This window comes from Gossypium hirsutum, chromosome A08 (assembly GCF_007990345.1).
Source record: "Gossypium hirsutum isolate 1008001.06 chromosome A08, Gossypium_hirsutum_v2.1, whole genome shotgun sequence".
NCBI classification, from domain to species: Eukaryota; Viridiplantae; Streptophyta; class Magnoliopsida; order Malvales; family Malvaceae; genus Gossypium; species Gossypium hirsutum.
In genome coordinates, this window is record NC_053431.1 from 102,142,810 (window position 1) to 102,165,903 (window position 23,094).

The 23,094-nt window shown below is 36.3% G+C and overlaps 2 non-coding genes across 2 annotated transcripts; both read left to right on the top strand.

The window, feature by feature from the left end:
• The first annotated feature begins 15,948 nt into the window (after positions 1–15,948).
• LOC121205446 (small nucleolar RNA R71) lies at positions 15,949–16,055 on the top strand. The gene has a single exon (XR_005900523.1). It is a non-coding gene; the product is annotated as a small nucleolar RNA R71 (small nucleolar RNA).
• Positions 16,056–18,933: 2,878 nt separating this feature from the next.
• Positions 18,934–19,040, top strand: LOC121205770 (small nucleolar RNA R71). Its single transcript, XR_005900845.1, has one exon. It is a non-coding gene; the product is annotated as a small nucleolar RNA R71 (small nucleolar RNA).
• The last annotated feature ends 4,054 nt before the right edge of the window (positions 19,041–23,094 follow it).

Below are 23,094 nucleotides of genomic sequence, written 5' to 3' on the forward strand. Positions count from 1 at the left end.
AAATTTTACGTCCCTAAAACCAAAACAATTATATCTTTCAAATTCAAACTTTGGTTTTCAATCTAATTACAAGTTCATCACTATACAACCCTCTAAAAATATAAATTTCATGACAATTTTTACATTATTACAATTTGGTTCTTATACACAAAACTAATAAAATTTACTTAACAAATTAGTCCATATTCACAACTAAGCTCACAAACACACCATTTAACATCAAAAGCTTCAATTTTCATCAATGAAAACATTTTAAAACTTTAACAATTTTGAAAATGGAGATACGGGATAGTTGGGACCTAGTTGCAACGATCTCAAAAACATAAAATTTACGAAAAACAAACATAAATTGGACCTACATACAAGAGGATATGTTTGACCGAAAGTTGAAGCTTCCTTAGGAATGGTGGAACGGTGTGAAAGAAGAGAAAAGGAAGAAGACATCCACTTTATTCATGTTTTTATGTTTTAACATTTAATAATATTTAATTAATAGTTTTAATAAATAAATCACTTAATTCCCACTTAGCAACCGTCCACATATGAAAAATATGACTAATTACCACTTTAAGTCCTTACTATTTGCTTTTTAAACCTTTTGACAAAGAAAATATTTATGGCATAATGCCAAAAATAGCCCCTAACGTTTGGTTGTTTGTTTACTTTGGCCTTTTATGTTTTTTTTGGAGCACTTTAACATCTAACATTTTTTTTGGTCAAATTGGTTTGTTTTTAATGGAGATGCTAACATGGCTATTAGTTAACTAATGGTCAACACTAATTGTTGACGTGGTGGTCCAAATATAATTAAATTCTGGCGTGACACTATCTTGTCTTATATGTCACATCAACAAATGATTTTAAAATAATTTTAAAATCATCATCATCACCGTTTGTTCTTATCCATTGTTTCTCTCCACCATTTATTTGTGTAAAGGGAAAACAAATCAATCAAAGGCATTTAGCCAGAGAGAAATATGCAAAAAATAAAATGTCTTTGCATTAATGCAATCAAGTTCTATATCTGCTTTTATTTCTTGAATCTTTCTATCTTTGAATTTAAATAGACTCTAATCAAGAAAAAAAAAAGAGATAGTATGAGCTAATTTTGGCTCTGAAATGTATATGAAATCTTCGCTTCATCTTCACATGTTCGTAGTTGTCCTTCAAGAAAGATTTCAAGAAAGGGAGTGGAAAAATGAGAGACAAAACAATTTCCTCATCTGGGTTTGAATCAAAATAAAAAACCCATTCTCTTGATTATGACAAGTTCGAGTTTTTTTAGTTCTTTTCTATTTATTTTTTTTGCAGGTGAGCTTTAATGGCGACGAAGATAATAGAGTCCTTTAAAAATAAAAATAACCAAATCAAAATTGAGGAAACATGCTGCGTCCTAGGCAACGATCTTAACAAGAACACCATTGGATTCTGCTCTATTTTCCAGCAACGTTGTGTTATTGATGCTGCTTGGTTTTCAACTATTGTTAAATCTTTCGGTGGTTTGTAATCTTTAAACAAGAAAAGAAAAGAAAAGAAAATTAATCTTTTGGACTTTTTTTGTGGAGACTTGTTTGTAAGCAAAATTTAGCTGAGACCAACTAGTTTAAGCTTCAACTGATTTAAGACTAGTACATTATGTTTTAGTTTTTTTTCAATGTAGTTGAAAAATAAGAAAGGAAACAAAATTTTGTAGTTCATTAAATTCTGGTTTATAGGAGCTCCTGGTGTCTGTATAATATAGAATGCGCTATTTACTCAATTAATTCAGATGCATAACAATTTGTATTAAGCTTTTATTTTTGTCAAAGATAATGCGAAGGCCTTTTAAAAACAATATGAAATGAGCCTTTTAAAAATAAAAACAACCAAATCGAAGTTGAAGATAATGGGGGTTGTAACTTATTTTTGTTGCAGGGTTCTGTTGGGAAACATGCTTCAATGTTGCAGGATTTAAAGTCATTAAATTCGGGGAACATGTATTTTTGAAGCTTCACAATGAAGACAGTGATGATGATGAACGATGGAGATGAAAAAAAGGAGAATAAGAAATGCTACTGATGATGGTGATTTTAACATAAATTTAAAACCATTTGCTAACATGGCATATAAGAAAAAATAGTACCACGTCAGCAGCTCCGTTAAAAACATATAAATTTGACCAAAAAGAACGTTACGTGTTAAAGTGCTCCAAAAAAAGCATAAAGGGACAAAGTGACCAAGCAACCAAACGTTAGGGGATATTTTTGGCATTATGCCAAATTTATAGCGATTGATTTTTATGGTTTATACGATTTAGTCATTTTACCATAATTAACCATTCAATCGACTAAATTATTAGACCAAAATTTAATATAACCTATACAAAAGCTCTGTAAGTATTTTAAATATTTACGAGATCAATTTAAGGAAACGAGCTCCCAATACCTCATTTTTCAAAACCACTTGACTTTAGGGTCAAACACTTATACTTAGCTAACAATACAATTAGCAAAAATTATCAGATCAAAGTTTAATAAAAAACTATAATAAACTCGTAAATATTATTAAATAATATTTATTAAATTGATCATTGGAATATAGAGTTTTGAAACAGTCGTTTTTGGTACTACTGAAAAACAGGCTATTACACTCTACTTTTGGGTAATCGGTGATGTAGTGTCATTTACTTGAATTAAATATGTGTCTAATCTGAGTTGTGTCTAATACCATGATTGTGCATGAACATGGAAGATGAGTAAGCCATGTATGCGTGATATTGTGAGTGTGAACACTCTTGCAAATTTGTTTGCTGGATATTACTTAGTTATGATTGAACGAATAAAAGGATGACATATTGTATGTTGAAATAGCTAGCATCATGAATTTCATGAAATATATAATGTATGCAGGGTAAGAAAGTATTTACCTTCACAGGGTAGATGAAGATATGATTAATTGGTGTATTTGAGGAATGGGTGAACCAAAATGGGGATCCAAGGGAGTTTGGATGGCAATGTAGAATGCTATTGACTTGCTTGCTAGAGTGACTTTGTGACGACGGTCTAGTGACGCTATGGAGCAACAGTACAACAACAGTAAGGTTATTCAAGGCAGCACCGTGAGAATTGTAATTAAGACCTTCAGGACGACACCTCAAAGAGGTATAAGGTGTAATACCATAGCTCGGCTATAGCAACCAATAGAGTCTGTGAGACAATAAATATGAGGTAGTCCGCCAGGACACTAAACATGGGGTTACAAGATGTAAGACCATATGTACGTAACACGTTAAACTCGGCCTAAAAGTTTCGACTAGGATTCGGTGAGCTATTAACCACCAAAGTGACTCTCTGTTAGCTCCTAACCTAACCTCCAACATACCACTTAGTCTTAGCAAAAGTTTCCCTAGCTCAAAATTCAGTAGTAGAAACAATAAGAATACGTTCAAGCTTCATAAACAACATAAGCAGGTTCGCATGCCTCAAAACATTATACTTAAGAGTTTGCAATTCAGTTCAACATATAGACTCGCATACATAAAAGACTTTGCATGAAAACAAATAGCATAAGGGTTTACACGTTTATGAGTTCGCATGCAAACATACAATGGTTTGCATATTTTATTAGTGGTTTACAAGTAATAATACCAACATTTCAGGGCACGTGTGTAATTAAGGACTGCAATACTTACGTGGGATCACATGCATCTTTGGGTTCATTGAGTTAGGGGCACTCATATAAATATAGCAATTATTACAGGGTTTCGCATGTTGGTACGTGATATTCGTGACAGGTTTTAAAAATTTATAATTAAGCATTCTTGAAACTAACTATTATCACGATGAAGGCAAGTGTACCTATCGAACTGTAGTATAGCTTTAGCAAGACCAGATTGTCGAACCCAAAGGAACCAATAGTACTAGTAATTACTTTCTTTTTATTATCTAGCCTAAAAATTAAGGGATTTGTTTATCTAAATTAATTAACTAAACTAAGATTGCACAGAGAGAAATTGGGGAAAAGCTTTTGGGAAAATTCGATTGATTAAGACAATACCCAAGGAAAAATCCACCAAGACTTCACTTGTTATTTGACTCTGAATCAGACAATTTATTCATTTGACTTGATCCGTAAAAATCCCTAAGTTATATTATTATCTTTCTTGAGACTAATAATGTCTAACCCTAGGTTGATTAATTGAAATCTCTTTCTAATTAACACCTAGTGTTGCATTAACTCGATCAATGGATCCCCTTACTAGGTTTCACCCTAATTCGGCAAAATCTTATCACCCTATCTCTAGGCGTGCAATAACTCTGCTTAATTATGAAAAATTTACTCTTAGACAGGGTCTATTCCTTCTTTGAATAAGATCTTAACTTGAATCAATATCCTGAAATATTAAAACAAGAATTAAGAACACATAATTAAGAACAAGTCAAATATTTATCATACAATTCAGATAATAATAACAAGATCTGTCTTAGGTTTCATTCCCCTTAGGTATTTAGGGGGTTTAGTTCATAATTATAGAAGAAAACATCTCAGAAGAATAATGAATATAAAACATAAAGAAAAACCAAAACCCCTGAATGGAAATTGAAGGGAGATCTTCAGTTTTGATGATGAATCTAACTTCTGAGATGGACCAATCGGCTTCCCTTGAGTAATTCCTTTCCCCCTACTCTGCGTCTCCTCCTAAGTGTCCCCTTGGGTGTTTAAATAGACTTTAGAATGCCTAAGAGCCCTCAAAATTGGCCTTTTCTAAATTGGGTTATACTTGGGCTGGTAGGGACACGCTCGTGTGACACGCCCTTGTACGATTACTCCAGCTTGTGGTCAAGGTTATTGAATAGGCACGAGAGTGTAGTCTACCCGTGTAAGTCATGCTTCAATCCTTCCAAAGAGACACGGCCGTGTGACACGCCCGTTTGAGGAAGTCCAGGTCATGTTGATTTCCCATGTGGGTCCATTTTCTCTGTTTTCGGCCCGTTTCTCGCTCTTTTTACTCTCCTGTGCTCACCTAAGTATAAAACATGAAATTAAAGAATTAGGAGCATCGAATTCACCAAATCTAAGGAGAAATCATCCATAAATGTGTTAAGCATGGGATTAAAATATGTATAAATTACGGTTTATTAGATACCCCTACACTTAAGCGTTTGCTTGTCCTCAAGTAAAATCCTCAACTCACAATCAAAATATATTCTTCTCAATTTATAATCCCTATAAATAAAATCTCAAAATAATCCATAAGTATTCATACATTGAAAATTCAACTAAAAGTACATCAAAGTTTCAAACATTCCAAGTTGAGTATTTGTCACGAAAACATAGGTGTCTCCCCTTTTCTAGGTGATTACCTTTGATCAAAATATCACAGAGCTTAACATCCTCACTAAAGATTCACTCAAATCACTCAAGGTGTTTAAGGACATCAATTAAAGCATCATTAGTCAATATGAAAGGCTATTGCCATAGGCTTGCTTGAAAATCAAATCTCTACCACTATATATTGAGATGATACATCAATCAAAAAGGTCTTTAGAGGGTTGTAACGTGGGTTTGGTTAGGGGGTGTGGTCACAAGCTGAAGGAAAAGGTTAGAATCGAGATTGATTTGAAGAAATCACCTAACTAGAAAAATAACTAATTATCAGTTGAATACAAGTGAGCTTCTTATCAGAATATGGAATTAACACTCAAGCTCAAAAATGACGAATTACTACTAATATGTATGTAAGTATTTTTTTTAAGAACAAGTCAAATAACATATAACTTAATTGTTGCAATGAAAAATAAAACATAGCTAAATAATTAATTCAAATAAAATCTCGACAAAAATAGGGATCAAATTAGGGGATTTCAACAATAATGGGTTATGGGTTAATATTAAGGATAAATCAATTAGTGGCTTGTTAGGCTCAAAGGGGTTCACTAAGGGTTAATTATGAAGGTAGACTTGTGTGGAGCGAGTGGGTTAAACCTAAGTGCCTTTATCATCTTGACATATCAAATCAAATGGTGTGGTTTTGACATGCATAATCAAGCAAGTTCTAGAATAACAATTCAATATTGACACACTCAAAGCAACAATAAAAGTGAGCATGAAAGAAATAATAGATGCTATGAAGGCTCAAGATCTCACAAAAATTATGGGTTTTTGATGTTTAAACCTGTGAATTTCTATTCAAGATAACATCTAAACTTGGGGAAACAACTTAGAACATTTAATTCTCAAAAATCAACTTATCATGCTTGATTCTCTAATGTCGTAAAGATTAAACAATCAATGCATGAATGCCTATGTTTTAATTCAAGACATATCAATAAAAATCATAAATTAATCAAAATTTATTCTAATCATGACATGAGAAGATCACATGAGAATAAGACAAAATCAGGGATTTTTAATGATGATATAAAAGACCCCCCACACTTAAGATGTACATTACCCTCAATGTACAGAGATGGATATATTGAAAAATAAAGATATATAATCATAAGATAAGGAGAGAGGTGAAACTTCCTGAATAATGAATGAACTCCTTGAATTGGAGTTATAAAGAATAATCTGCCAAGACAATGATGAGAGTGGAGGAGGATACTCCGGTGGTGGTGGTCGGGCAGGACTTGGCATTCGTGGAGAACCTTCTCCGTTGGAGTTGCAAGTTCCTAAGTAATAGTGAGCTTCGAAGCTCCTTATAACTGTGATAGAATCAGGAACTTGTTAGGAAATATAAAGAAGCATAATTACTCGTAAAGAAATAGCCAAATAAAAATTATAAAATCTCAAGATAAAATAGTATTAAAAGGAAAAAAGTAGTTTAAAAAAAGTAAAGATAAAAATAAAATAAATAATAGGTGTTTTATAAAGAAATTGGGGTACAGGCCCTGGGGCATGCCTGTGTGCCCTTATTTCAGCCCGTGTGTTTTGTGGTTTTCGAAATTGGGCGCATTGGTGTACACGGCCATGTTGCACAGTCGTGTCAACCTTCGTTCGCTTCTCCCACGCCCGTGTATGCAGGCGCACGCCCGTGTTATTTTGACAGGCTCGACCACGGTCAGTGGGCACGGTCATGTCGTAGTCCGTGTTAATTTGGCAGGATTGCCCACGGTTTCAAAACACGGGCGTGTCACACGCCCGCGTTGGTTTGGCAGTTTCGCCCTCGGCCATGTTACACCGTCGTGGCGACTTATTGCATCCCTTGTTGGGGAAAATTTTTTGCCCTATTTTCACACTGCCATGTTTCCTCCTATGGTGTGTGCACAGCCTAAGGCACGCCAGTGTGCTTGGCCGTGTGGATGGGAAAACCCTGTGTTTCAAGACTCAGTTAGTAGGTTAGATGTGAAAAACTAGAATTTAAATAAATCCTTACTGTTAGTGCTCGGGTTGCCTCCCGAGAAGCACTTATTTATAGTCTAAGCTTGACTTACCTCTCTGGTGTGTGATCATGGTGCTCGACGAGTTTGCACTCCTCATCCCTACTATCAACTTTATCAATATAAGGTTTAAGACGAGTATTGTTTACCTTAAAAGTTCTGAATTTAGGGTGAATTACCTCGACTGTACCATATGAGAAAATACTTTGTATCATGAGAGGAATTTCTTCATTAGGTTCAGAAGTGGTAATGCGAGGATCTGCTGCATCTAGTAGTACTTTTTCTCCAACCTTAAGTTGATTTGGTGATGTACTGAGCTCGTCCTGGCTCGGTTTTGGTTTATCGGGTGTTCCAATTTCTGTGTCCGCCTTTCATCTAGTTCCTCGATTTGTAGCCTTCGTTCTTCATAGATAGGTCCTTTGTTGTTGCTTGAACATGGCTCGTGTAGGTTCTTTGAACTTTGCAAAGTAGGTTGCACCACATGGTTAGTTTTAGTAGAAAGATTTATACAACCACCTTCAATTTTCGATGTGTTACTCGAATTACGAGTTTGAAGGGTGATTGTTTCGTCTCCCACACGAAGTGTGAGTTCACCTGTGCCAACATCAATTATTGTTCTAGCGGTTGCTAAAAAGGGCCTCCCTAAAATTAAAGGAATGTTACTATCCTCTTCTATGTCCAGAACAACGAAATCAACTAGGAATGTAAATTTGTCAATTTTAATGAGTACATCTTCAATAATCCCCCTAGGAAATCTGATTTTTTTATCGGCTAATTGAATACTCATCCTAGTTTGTTTGGGTTTCCCAAGACCTAGTTGTTTTTAACATTTTGTAAGGCATGGCATTGATACTAACCCATAAATTAGCCAAAGAATTATTAACATCTAGGCTACCAATTAAACAGGGCATCGTAAAACTCCCTGGATCTTTTAATTTGTTGGCCAGCTTATTCTATAGTATGGCTAAGCAAACCACATTTAGTTCCACATGCGACGCCTCATCCATCTTCCTCTTATTTGTTAAAAGCTCCTTTAAGAATTTGACTGCGTTTGGCATCTACGAAAGAGCTTCAATAAATGGTAAGTTAATATGTAACTTCTTTAATAATTTAAGGAATTTACCGAATTGTTCTTCTGTGCGGTATTTCCTTGTCACGTTTGGGTATGGAACACAAGGTTTGAACTCTTTACTTACTAGTTTCTGGTCATTGTGGTGCTCCTCACCCTTTGATACGTGATATTCGTGACAGGTTTTAAATATTTATGAAAGAATTGTTCTTGAGACTAACTTATTATCACGATTAAGGCAAGTGTACTTATCGAACAATAGTATAGTTTAGCAAGACCGAATTGTCGAACCCAAAGGAACTACGAGTGCTAGTATTTACTTTGTTTTTATTATCTAGCCTAACAATTAAGAGGTTTAGTTATCTAAACTAATTATTAACTAAGAATGCACAAAAATAAAATTTTGGAAAATACTTTTGGGAAAATTCGATTGATTAAGACAATACCTAAGGAAAAATCCACCTAGACTTCACTTGTTATTTCACTCTGAATCAGACGATTTATTCATTTGACTTGATCCGTAAAAAATCCTAATTTTTATTATTATCTCTCTCGAGACTAATAACGTCTATCCCTAGGTTGAATAATTGAAATCTCTTTCTAATTAACACCCTAGAATTGCATTAACTCGATCTATGGATTCCCTTATTAGGTTTCACCCTAATTCAGCAAAATCTTATCACCCTATCTCTAGGCGTGCAATCAACTCCGCTTAATTATGACAAATTTACTCTTAGACAGGGTCTATTCCTCCTCTGAATAAGATCTTAACTTGAATCAATATCCTGGAATATAAAAACAAGAATTAAGAACACATAATTAAGAACAAGTCAAATATTTATCATACAATTCAGATAATAATAACAAGATCCGTCCTAGGTTTCATTCCCCTTAGGTATTTAGGGGGTTTAGTTCATAATTATAGAAGAAAACATCTCAGAAGAATAACGAATACAAAACATAAAGAAAACCCGAAACCCTTGAATGGAAATTGAAGGGAGATCTTCAATCTTGATGATGAATCCGGCTTCTGAGATGGATCAATCAGCTTTCCTTGAGTAACTCATTACTTTCTACTCTCCGTCCCCCTTCTAAGTACCTCCTCAGGTGCTTAAATAGGCTTTAGAATGCCTAAGAGCCCCCAAAATTGGCCTTTTTTGAATAGGGTTATATTTGGGCTCAACAGGGACATGCCCGTGTAACACGTCCATGTGCAATTACTCTAGCCCGTGGTCAAGGCTGTTGAACAGGCACGGATGTATAGTATACCCGTGTAAGTCATGCTTCAATCCTACCAAAAGGACACGGCCGTGTGACACGCCGGTGTGAGAAAGTCCAGGCCGTGTTGATTTCCCACGTGGGTCTATTTTCTCCGTTTTCGGCTCGTTTCTCGCTCTTTTTACTCTCCTATGCTCTCTTAAGGATAAAACATGAATTTAAAGGATTAGGAGCATCGAATTCACCAAATCTAAGGAGAAACCATTCATAAATAGGCTAAGCATGGGATAAAAATATGTATGAATTACGGTTTATCAGATACCCCACACTTAAGCATTTGCTTGTCTTCAAGCAAAAATCCTCAACTCTTAATCAAAATAAATTCTTCTCACTTTATAATCCCTATCAATAGTATCTCGAAATGATCCATAAGTACTCATACATTGAAAATTCAACTAAAAGTACATCAAAGTTTCAAACATTCCAAGTTAAACATTTTATCACGAAAACATAGGTGTCTCCTCTCATCTAAGTGATTACCTTTGATCAAAATATCACAGAGTTTAACATCCTCACTAAAGGTTCACTCAAATCAGTCAAGGTGTTTAAGGACATCAATAAAAGCACTCAATAGTCAGTATGAAAAGTTATTACCATAGGCTTGCTTGAAAATCAAATCTCCACCACTATATATTGAGTTGATACATCAATCAAAAAGCTCATTTAGAGGGTTGTATCGTGGCTTTGGTTAGGGGTGTGGTCACAAGATGAAAGAAGATGTTAGAATCAAGATTGAATTGAAAAATTACCTAGCTAGAAAAATAACTAGTCATCAGTTGACTACAAGTGAGCTACTTCTCAGAATATGGAATTAACACTCAAGCTCAAAAACGACGAATTACTATTAATATGTATTGAAGTAATTTTTTTTAAGAACAAGTCAAATACATAGAAGAACAAAAGATAGCTAAGCAATTAGTTCAAATCAAATCTCGACAAAAATAGGGATCAAATTAGGGGATTTCAACAATAATGGGTTATGGGTTAATATTGAGGGTAAATCAATTAATGGTTTGTTAGGCTCAAAAAGGGGTTCACTAAGGGTTGATTATGAAGGTAGGCTTTTTTGGAGTGAGTGGGTTAAACCTAAGTGCCTTTATCATCTTGACATATCAAATCAAATGTGTGGTCTTGACATGCATAATCAAGCAAGTTCTAGAATAACAAATTAAAACTGACGCACTCATAATGAAAGTGAGTATGAAAGGAATAAAATATGCTCTAAAGGCTCAAGATCTCACAAAAAATTATGGCTTTTTGATGTTCAAACTTTTGAATTTCAACTCAAGATAATACCTAAACTCAGGGAAACAACCTAAAAGTTTTTAATTCTTCAAAAATCAACTTATCATGCTTGATTCCCTAATGTCTTAAAGTTTAAACAATTAATGCATAAATGCCTATGTTTTAATTCAAGACATATCAATAAAAATCATAAATTAATCAAAATTCATTCCAATAGAGATATGAGTGATTCACGTGAGAATAAGACAAAATTTAGGGATTTCTAATGATGATATAAAAGATCCCCCACACTTAAGATGTACATTGCCCTCAATGTAAAAAGAAAGATATATTGACAAAGATAGATTCATAATCATAAGATAGGGAGAGAAGTGAAACTTTCTGAATGATGAATGAACTCCTTAAATTGGAGTCATGGAGAATAAATGGCCAAAGCAATGATAAGGGTGGAGGAGGATACTCCGGTGGTGGTAGAGGTTGGGTTCCACAAATGCGGTGCCAAAAGAATATTATATCTCATGTTGGCTATGGTCATGGTCGAGCAGGGCATGGTAGTCGTGGGGAACCTTTCCCAGTGGAGTTCTAAGTTCCTGAGTAATAGTGAGCTTTGGAGCTCTTTATAACTGTGATAGAATCAAGAAATTTTTTAGGAAATATATAAAGAAGAATAATTACTCGTAATGAAATAGCCAAAATTAAAAATTGTAAAATAATAATTATAAAACCTAATAAAAATAAGCTTAAAGAAAAATAAAAAGTAGTCTTAAAATAGAATAAAAGTAACAACATAAAATATAAATATAAGTTTTTAAACATCTTCATCGCTAAATGGTTCATGAGGTGGGGGTGGCGATGAGATGTGGAAGTGCTGACAAATCTGCTGTAGAGTAGCATCAATGTTATCGAAGTGCTGAAAACACTGCTGCTCGAATCGAGTAAGGCGCTCAGAGATGTCAGCATATGAAGCCGCCGCATGAACTGGACGAGATGGGGTGCTGGCTGAGACGGTGGGTCCTCATGACGTGGAGGGACATCATCAGTAATGTCCTCTGAATTCTCCTCCTCGGTGGACTAGAAAAGGCAGATCTGAGGAGGATAGGTGCCACGTCGTTTCTCGATCATTCTCATACTTAGCATGCTCGAGATGCCTTGCGGGGCCATCTGGCCGTGAGAGTGAGGAAGGATGATTGGGCTGCTGTGTTGAGGAGCCCGAAGTGTCGAGCCAGTCGAGTCACATAGGGCCTGATAGAGATTACCCCTCTCCCGTGCCGCTCCATCTGGTGGCAAATGGCGAGGGCAATAAAGTAGGCAAGGTCAATGACGTGCTCATTCGCCATACTCCATAAGAAATAGGCATCGTGGGTGGTGACGACGTCGGTGCTCTCTCTTCTCCTATCAGAGTCTCAGCTAATATGGCGTGTAGATACTTCAAGGATGGAGGGAGAGCCGATGCCTTGGAGCCGCTAGGGTCGTAGGTGGCCGAGGTAGGGTCGAGGTTCCTCCAGCATTTTGAGGGGGAGTAGTGGATGTGGCGGTGGAGGGCGTTGAGCTCATTGTCGACCATGAATTCCTTCGTGTATAGCCCTAGTGCAATCTCAAACTCGGGTACGCTCAACTGGCGTACTAGACCACCAAGGCGGAACTGGACCATTCCAGGATCGACGAAGTTTGTCATGACGGTCTGAAGATGGAACGTTGAGCAGAGTTCCAATGTAAACTCTAGATATGTCAGCTCGACGATCTCAAAGAGGAGCCCCCACGGGTCAGTCGCTAGGAAAGCTCGGACCGCGTCAGCCAATTGAATTTGCTCAAGTGCGGCCCAGTCAATGTAGCGGCCCACACCTAGGGTTCGGGCCTGTAATATATGATATAATTCCTCTTGGGGTCTCAAGGGAACCTAGAGGAACGGGTGCCTAATCTCCATGGTAGGACCCGAGGATGACGCTGCTCCTTTCCTCTTCTTCGAGGCGGGAATAGCGGTCTTCTTTCCACGTGAGAATGAAATTGTACCTGCATTGAAAACTTGAAGTTCAACCAATATGCCCCAAGAATAGTATGGGAAATTAAGGCTAAATATGAATATTTTATGAGATTTACGTACGAGATGATACAAACTAAAACCACTAAATATATCAAGTTAGAGGATTATGGAAATAATGAATAAATGCATGTGGGTAGGCATAAATTTCATGGAAACAAGGAAAAATGAAAGAGTATAGCATAATGTAGTAACTAAAATGACAAAAATTTTTATTAAACAAGCATGAGTATTTTAATATTCTAACTATGAATATTCATTCAAAATATTTCAATATAGCAGAGCAATCATGAAATAAGCAACATATTTAAAGAAAATAGAGAGAAAAGAGTAAACAAACGCAAAAAGAAGGAACTTGAGGCGTCGGAATAGGTGTTGTAGGCGGTGCACGAGTGTGGGGGGTAGGGCCTGTGAAGTTGTAGCAGCAAGGGTTAGGGTTTTTTGGGGAGAGAGATGATGAATAGTGAGGGGTTTATATAGATTTTGGGGTACACGGCCATGTGGCCTAATTTTTTCCCATGTGTTTTGCGAATTTTGAATTTGGGCGCGTCTGACATTTGGCCCACGCCCGTGTTCTTTGGGTGTGTGGGTGTACACGCCCATGTCGCACGGCCGTGTCTTACTTCGTTCACTTCTCCCACGCTGATGTACATAGGTCTACACCCGTGTTCATTTTTTGATAGTGTCGACCACGGGTGGATGGCACGGGTGTGTTGCATGCCCATGTTACATTCTCAGTTTCAACCACAGTTTCGAGGCACGGGCGTGAGACACGCCCGTGTTGTTTTGGCAGTTTAGCCCACGGCCATGTCGCACGGCCGTGGCAACTTATAGCATCCTGTGTTGGGGAAAAAATCTTGCCCTATTTTCGAACGGCTTAATGTACGCCTGTGTGTCTGGCCATGTGGTTTTTTGAAAGTCTGTGTTCCATGATTCGGTTAGTGTGTTAGATGTTAAAAACTAAAATTTTAAAGAAGTTAACACTGTTAGTGCTTGGGTTGCATCCCGAGACGCGCTTATTTATATTCTAAGCTTGACTTACCTCTCTTCTGTATGGTCAAGGTGGTGCGAGGAGTTTACACTCCTCATCCCTACTATCAACTTTATCAACATAAGGTTTAGGACGGGTATTGTTTACCTTAAATGTGCTGAATTTTGGATGAATTACCTCGACTATACTATATGGGAAAATACTGAGTACCGTAAGAGGGATTTCTTCATTAGGTTTAAGAGTGGCAATGTGAGGATCTGTTGCATCTAGTAGTACTTTGTCTCTAACCTTAAGTTGATTTGGTGAGGTATTGAACTTGTCCTGGCTCGGTTTCGATTCATCGGGTGTTCTCGGTTTATGTGTCTGACATTCATCTAGCTCCTCGATTTGTAACCTTCGTTCTTCATAAATAGGTCCTTTGTTGTTGTTTGAACACAACTCATATGTATTCTTTGAAACTATTTCCTGCATAGAGGGTGTCACCACATGATCAGTACTCGTAGAATGATTTTTACAACCACCTTCAATTTTTGATGTGTTACTTTATTACGAGCTTGAAGGGTGATTGTTTCGTCTCCCACATGAAGTGTGAGTTCACTTGTACCACCATCAATAATGGTTCTAGCAGTTGCTAAAAAGGTCGTCCTAAAATTAAAGCTGCGTTACTAGCCTCTTCCATGTCTATAACAACAAAGTCTACTGGGTATATAAATTTATCGATCTTAACAAGAACATCTTCAATGATACCCCTAGGAAATCTAATGGTTTTATCAGCCAATTGAATGCTTATCCTAGTTTGTTTGGGTTTCCTAAGACCTAGCTGTTTAAAAATTTTATAAGGCATAACATTAATGCTTGCCCCCAAGTCAGCCAATGCATGATGAACACGTAAACTACCAATTAAACAAGGAATCGTAAAACTTCTTGGATCTTTCAATTTGTTGGGTAGCTTATTCTGTAATATGGCTGAGCAAACTGCATTCAACTCCACATGCGACGCCTTATCCAACTTTCGTTTATTTGTTAAAAGCTCTTTTAAAAACTTGATTACATTTGGCATCTGTGAAAGGGCTTCAATAAACGGTAAATTCATATTGGGGTATGGTACATAAGGTTTATATTCTGTACTCATCGGCTTTGGGTCATTTTGGCCTATCTCATTCTTACCTTTGCTTACCACCGTTTCTGGCCATGATTTTGCAACTAACCCTTCCTCATCTTGAATGGCAATCGCGTTGAGTTGCTCCCTTGGGTTAGATTCAGTGTTGCTTGGCAGGCTACTTATGGTCATTCGAAAATCAGCTTGACGAGCTATCCAATCTGAGTTTTGAGCCCCTGGATTGATGCTTGTTGATTTTTGAGTGCCGTCTCGATATTCTGAAAACGAGTTTTTGACACCAAGATGAATTTGGTTAGCATCTCCTCAAGGTTCGGCTTTTTCTCCTGCTGGTATGGTGGCTGTTGAAAGCCTGAAGGGGGTGGTGGTCTTTGATTTCCTTGGCCTCCCCATGAAAAATTTGGGTGGTTCCTCCAACCTGCATTATAAGTATTGCTATAAAGATTGTTTTCAGATCGAGGATTGTTACCCATGTAATTTAACTACTCGTTCTCCATATTGTGGCCATAAGATGGATATTCTGAACTGCTTGATCCACCTCCACTTGCTTTGCACTCCATTACTGGGTGAACCTGTGAAGAACTGAGAAAACCATCAATTTTCTTATTCAAGAGTTCTACCTGATTAGAGAGCATGGTGACCGAATCGACGATATAAACGCCGGCTGTTTTCTTTGGCTTTGTCCTCATGACTTGCCACTGATAGTTATTCAGTGACATCTCCTCTATAAATTCATAGGCATCTTCAGGTGTCTTATTATTGATGGTTCCGCCAGCAGCTGTGTCAACCATCTGCCGAGTCAAAGGATTTAGGCCATTATGAAAGGTTTGAACCTGTAACCAGAGTGGTAACCCATGGCAAGGGCATCTTCTCAAGAGGTCTTTATATCTCTCCCATGTATCGTAGAGTGTTTCTAAATCCATCTGCACAAAAGAAGAGATATCATTACGTAATTTAGCCGTTTTAGCCGGCGAAAAATATTTTAATAAAAACTTTTCAATCATTTGTTCCCAAGTAGTGAGTGACCCCCATGGCAACGAGTTCAACTACTGTTTAGCCTTATTCCTCAATAAAAAAGGGAATAACTGAAGGCGAATAGCATAATCAGAAATGCCATTAATTTTAAATGTATCAAATAGTTCCAAAAAGTTTGCCAAGTGAGCGTTGGGATCTTCGTCCTGGAAACCATCAAACTGAACAAATTGTTGTATCATTTGAATTGTGTTAGGTTTCAGTGCAAAAGTATTTGCAGCTATAGTAGGTCTAACTATGCTCGATTCAGTTCCTGTTAAAGAAGGTTTAGCATGATCATACATAATGCGCGGAGCAGGATTCTGATTAACAACAATCATAGGAGGTAGTGGATTTTCTTGGTTTTCAGCCATCTCCTCGGTTGTGGTTGAAGTATCGTCCTCGCGCTCTTTCTCTTTGCATCGTAAGCTTCACCTTATTTCTCTTCGGTTTCTGTGAACTGTGCAATCGAGCTCACTATCAAACAGTAACAGTCCTGACGGGTTTCTCCTGGTCATAAACCAGAAAAAACCTGTTAGAAGAAAATAAATGAAAAATTAGAAAAGAAAATAAGAATTTAAATTGCAATAAAAGTAAAATGGCTAATGTAATAAAAATCGAGTGTTCCTAATATCCTAGGTCCCCGGAAACAGCGCCAAAAACTTGATACGTGATATTCGTGATAGGTTTTAAAGATTTATGAAAGAATCATTCTTGAGACTAACTTATTATCGCGATTAAGGCAAGTGTACCTATCGGACAGTAGTATAGTCCAACAAGACTGGTTTGTCAAACCAAAGGAACTACGAGTACTAGTATTTACTTTCTTTTTATTATCTAGCCTAAAAATTAAGAGGTTTGGTTATCTAAACTAATTATTAACTAAGAATGCACAGAAAGAAAATTTGGGAAAATACTTTTGGGAAAATTTGATTGATTAAAACAATACCTAAGGAAAAATCCACCTAGACTTCACTTGTTATTTCACTCTGAATCAGACAATTTATTCATTTGACTTGATCTGTAGAAATTCTTAAGTTATATTATTATCTCTCTTGAGACTAATAATGTCTAACCCTAGGTTGAATAATTGAAATCTCTTTCTAATTAATATCTTAGAATTGCATTAACTCGATCTATGGATTTCTTTACTAGGTTTCACCCTAATCCGGCAAAATCTTATCACCCTATCTCTAGGCGTGCAATCAACTCCGCTTAATTATGACAAATTTACTCTTAGACAGGGTCTATTCCTTCTCTGAATTAGAGCTTAGCTTCTGAATAAGAGCTTAGCTTGAATCAATATCCTGGAATATCAAAACAAGAATCAAGAACACATAATTAAGAACAAGTCAAATATTTATCATACAATTCAGATAATAATAACAAGATCCGTCTTAGGTTTCATTCCCCTTAGGTATTAGGGGGTTTAGTTCATACTTTTGAGAGAAAACATCTCAAAAGAATAAAGATAACAAAATATAAGAAAACCCAAAACTCCTGAAGGAACTTGAAGGGAGATCTTCAGTCTTGATGATGAATCCGACTTCTGAGATGGATCAATCAGATTTCCTTGAGTTCCTTGCTTTCTACTCTCTGTCCCCCTTCTAAGTGCCTCCTCAGGTTTTTAAATAGGCTTTAGAATGCCTAAGAGCCCCCAAAATTTGCTTTTTTCCAATAGGGTTATATTTGGGCTCGGCAGGGACACGCCTGTGTGACACGATTACTCCAGCCCGTGGTCAAGGCTGTTGAATAGGCACGAGCGTGTAGTATATTTGTGTAAGTCATGCTTCAATCCTGCCAAAGGGACACGGCCGTGTGACACGCCCGTGTGAGAAAGTTCAGGCCATGTTGATTTCCCACGTGGGTCTATTTTCTCCGTTTCTGGCCCGTTTCTCGCTCTTTTTACTCTCCTATACTCTCCTAAGGATAAAACATGAAATTAAAGGATTAGGAGCATCAAATTCACCAAATCTAAGGAGAAACCATTCATAAATAGGCTAAGCATGGAATAAAAATATGTATGAATTATGGTTTATCACCCTTACCTTTACTTACCACAGTTTCTTGCCTCTGTTCTAGTTCAGGTGCAACTAACCCTTCCTTATCTTAAATGGTAATTGCATTGATTTGCTCCCTTGGGTTAGATTCAGTGTTACTCGGTAGGCTACCTTGTGGTCGTTCAGATATCAATTTAGCGAGCTGACCTATCTGAGTTTCGAGCCCTTGGATCGATGCTTGTTGATTTTTAAGTGTTGTTTCGGTATTCTGAAAATGAGGTTCTGACACTGAGATGAATTTTGTTAGCATCTCCTCAAGGTTCGGCTTTTTCTCTTGTTGGTAGGGTGGTTGTTGGAAACCTGGAGGTGGTGGTGGTCGTTGATTCCCTTGGCCTCCCCATGAGAAATTTGGGTGGTTCCTACAACCTGCATTGTTAGTATTACTATAAGGATTATTTTGAGATCGAGGATTATTACCCATGTAATTTAACTGCTCGTTCTCCATGTTGTGGCCATAAGGTAGGTAATCTAAATTATTGGGTGAACCTGTGAAGAACCAAGAAAACCGTCAATTTTTCTGTTCAAAAGTTATACCTGATTAAAGAGCATGGTGACCAAATCGACGTTAAAAACACCAGCTATTTTCATTGGCTTTGTCCTCATGACTTGCCACTGATAATTATTCAGTGACATCTCTTCTATAAATTCATAAGCATCATCAGGTGTCTTATTATTGATGGTTCCGCCAGCGGCTGCGTCGATCATCTGTCGAGTCGAAGGATTCATGCCATTATGAAACGTTTGAACCTGTAGCCAATGTGGTAACCCATGGTGAGGGCACCTTCTCAAAAGGTCCTTGTATCTCTCTCATGCATCGTAGAGTGTTTCTAAATCTATCTGTACAAAAGAAGAGATATCATTACGTAATTTGACTGTTTTAGCCGACGAAAAATATTTTAATAAAAACTTTTTAGTCATTTGTTCCCATGTAGTGATTGACCCTCGTGGTAACGAGTTACCATTGTTTAGCCTTATTCCTTAACGAAAAGGGAAACAAACGAAGGCGAATGGCATTATCAGAAACGCCATTGATTTTAAAAGTGTCACAAAATTCTAAGAAATTTTCCAAGTGAGCGTTGGGATCCTCGTCCCGCAAACCATCAAACTGAACAAACTGTTGGATCATTTGAATGGTGTTAGGTTTCAGTTCAAAATTATTGGCAACAATAGTAGGGCTAACTATGCTCGATTTAGTTCCTGTTAAAGAAGGTTTAGCATAATCATACATAGTACATGGAGCAGGATTTTCATTAGCAACAATCGCAAGAGGTAGTGGATTTTCTTAGTTTTCAGCCATCTCCTCGGTTGTGGTTGAAATATTGTCCTCTTGCTCTTCCTCTGTGTATCTTAAGCTTCGCTTTATTTCTCTTCGATTTCTGTGAACTGTACGATCGATCTCACTATCAAATAGTAATGGGCCTGATAGGTTTCTTCTGGTCATAAACTAGAAAAACCTGTCAGAAGAGAATAAATAAAGGATTAGAAAAGAAAATAAAAATTTAAATTGCAATAAAAGTAAAATGGCAAAAGTAATAAAAATCGAGTGTTCCTAATATCCTAGTTCCCCGGAAACGGCGCCAAAAACTTGGTACGTGATATTCACGACAGATTTTAAAAATTTATAATTAAGCGTTCTTGAAACTAACTATTATCAGGATAAAGGCAAGTGTACCTATCGAACAGTAGTATAACTTTAGCAAGACCGGATTGTCGAACCCAAAGGAACCAAGAGTACTAGTAATTACTTTCTTTTTATTATCTAGCCTAAAAATTAAGAGATTTGTTTATCTAAATTAATTAACTAAACTAAGAGTGCACAGAGAGAAATTGGGGAAATGCTTTTGGGAAAATTTGATTGATTAAGACAATACCCAAGGAAAAATCCACCTAGACTTCACTTTTTATTTGACTCTAAATCAGACGATTTATTCATTTGAATTGATCCGTAGAAATCCCTAAGTTATATTATTATCTCTCTCGAGACTAATAACGTCTAACCCTAGGTTGATTAATTGAAACCTCTTTCTAACAACACCTAGTGTTGCATTAACTTAATCTATGGATCCCCTTATTAGGTTTCACCCTAATCTGGCAAAATCTTATCACCCTATCTCTAGGCGTGCAATAACTCTGCTTAATTATGACAAATTTACTCTTAGACAAGGTCTATTCCTCCTCTGAATGAGAGTATTAACTCAAATCAATATACTGGAATATTAAAACAAGAATTAAGATCTCAGAAGAATAATGAATACAAAACATAAAGAAAACCCAAAACCCCTGAATGGAAATTGAAGGGAGATCTTCAGTCTTGATGATGAATCCGGCTTCTGAGATGGACCAATCAGCTTTCCTTGAGTAATTCCATGCCCCCTACTTTACGTCTCCTTCTAAGTGTCTCCTTAGGTGTTTAAACAGGCTTTAAAATGCCTAAGAGCCCTCAAAATTGGCCTTTTCTGAATAGGGTTATACTTGGGCTCGACAGGGACACGCCCGTGTGACACGCTCGTGTGCAATTACTCTAGCCCTTGATCAAGGCTGTTGAATAGGCACGGGCTTGAAGTCTACCCGTGTAAGTCATGCTTCAATCCTGTCAAAGGGACACGGCCGTGTGACATGCCTGTGTGAGGAAGTCTAGGCCGTGTTGATTTCCCATATGGGTCCATTTTTTCCATTTTTGGCCCGTTTCTCGCTCTTTTTACTCTCCTGTGCTCACCTAAGTATAAAACATGAAATTAAAGAATTAGGAGCATCGAATTCACCAAATCTAAGGAGAAATCATCCATAAATGTGTTAAGCATGGGATAAAAATATGTATAAATTACGGTTTATCACATGTAATTATGGCATGCTACATATAGAGTACACAATAGAGTTAAATTATAAATCTAACTTAGACATACATAAACATAAAATTCTCATGCATAAAAAAATCGGCTTTATTTATGTAACATCAAATATTTAAAACATGGTTCACAATAAACTAGAAAACTAAACAGAATAAAATAACCACTCTTTAAATAACATTGTTAGAGTCTTGAACTTATAAATATATCTAAAACCCTTAACAAATTCTCATTTTCATTAACCCAGGTTCACCGATATCTTCTCAGGAACATCCTTGCCCCATCATCAACCTTGCCTATGCCATCTACGACCTACTTACCTGAAAAGGACTAAAAGAGGAGTGGGTGAGTTCATTGAGAACTTAGTGAATAATCATAATTCTCAGAATATGTCTTAAAACAATATTTGAAAATAGTAGTAAGCTTTCGATACATGCACGGATAGGGTGAAATTTATTAAATTCCATTCACCAAAGTTGCCAATTTTTAAGCTCGGGAAATCAATAGCCTTGCAATGAATTTTTAGATGGGATCCTAACATTTCTAGACTGAGATGTCTCATAGAGTTTAAATATCTATCTCTTATCTTTGAAACGCACTTTTGAGTTTGGGAGCTCAAGTTATGATTGTTTAATAAAGATTGCGTGAACAAAATTTCTAGACATGATTATGACGGGAATTACGAGTTTCAAGCTTTTAATTCGAGTTTAAATCATATTGGGTTCAGATTTTTGGCTTAATTTTTATTATATATGAGCCCAATATTGTATTTATCAACTCTTATTATTTTATTATTTTATTATTCCAAAATTTTAATAATTATTAAGTAATTTAAGTTATTTAGGAGTTTATGTCAATAATAAAGTTTACTATATATAGGCTTTTGCAATGTACACAAATCATTCAATTTATTTTTGTTCAACTTTTCTCTTGAGTTAATAAATACTCTTTGAAATTTTCTTTTCAATAATTTCTCTTGAGTTTCTTTTAGAAGAGTTTTAACAATCTTTTAAGATTGTGGGGATCATCTTTAAACTTTTTCTTATCAAGTTTTCTTACCAAGTTTTCTTTCTTGGAGGGGAAATTAGAGTTGTTTGAAGGGGGTTGTGGATTCTTCGTGTTTCTAAGGCTTCTTAGGACTTTTACATACCACATTCTATTTTAATTATTGTTCTAATCGTAGATTTATTATTCTATTTTAATGACCTTAGTTATTTATTTTAATTGTTTTATCTAACTTGGATTTGATTGCGTTTTAGGTTATGTCAAAAATCCAAGTTTCTTTCCGAACGTCTAAAGCCCTAAGTCAAATCCTTGACTTTGAAAAAATTTACGATCCACTTCCACATTCACTTGCTTCATTCCTTATCAGTTGGTATCAGATTTGGGCATTTTGGGTGTTTATGGTTGATTTCTGAATTGATTTTCGTTGCAAAACAATCTATAAGTAGTTTTTACTCATAATTATTTTTGGAGAAATATATTTTTGAGTAGGTAAAACCTTTTCAATTGATCTAAAATTTTATATACTGATTCTTGGCACTGTATTACAATATAAAAAAATTATTTCCCACAAAAAAAGTGATCGATAAAGTACAAAAAAATAAAATACGAAAAGAAAAGAAAAAATAAGAAAATCCGGTGGGTTGAATTTTGTGCTGAGACTTTCTATATCAAATCTACATTATTTGAAGAGGCTCAAATTTAAATTTCATGATTTTTAGAAATCGAGAACACCTCAAACGAAGTTTGTCAAGTTGCTTTGTATTTTTTCGAGTTTTCGGGTTTCAAAAATTTTCATTTACTCTTAGCCTTAGGTTTTCATTTGTTTTAAGTCTTTATTGTTCCTTAACACATTCTAACACTTTATTGTTTCTTGTATTAGTAGGTTAAAACACGTTGCACATTCCTTCCACCATGCAACACAATTCTTTGGTGTCTAGCCACTTTTGGACTCCTTGTAACACCTCACACCCGAGCCCTATGCCGGGGCGGGATACGAGGCGTTACCACACTTAATCACATGAATACAATTATTGCGATGTCATTAAGACTTGGTCAAATTAAAAAAAAAATTG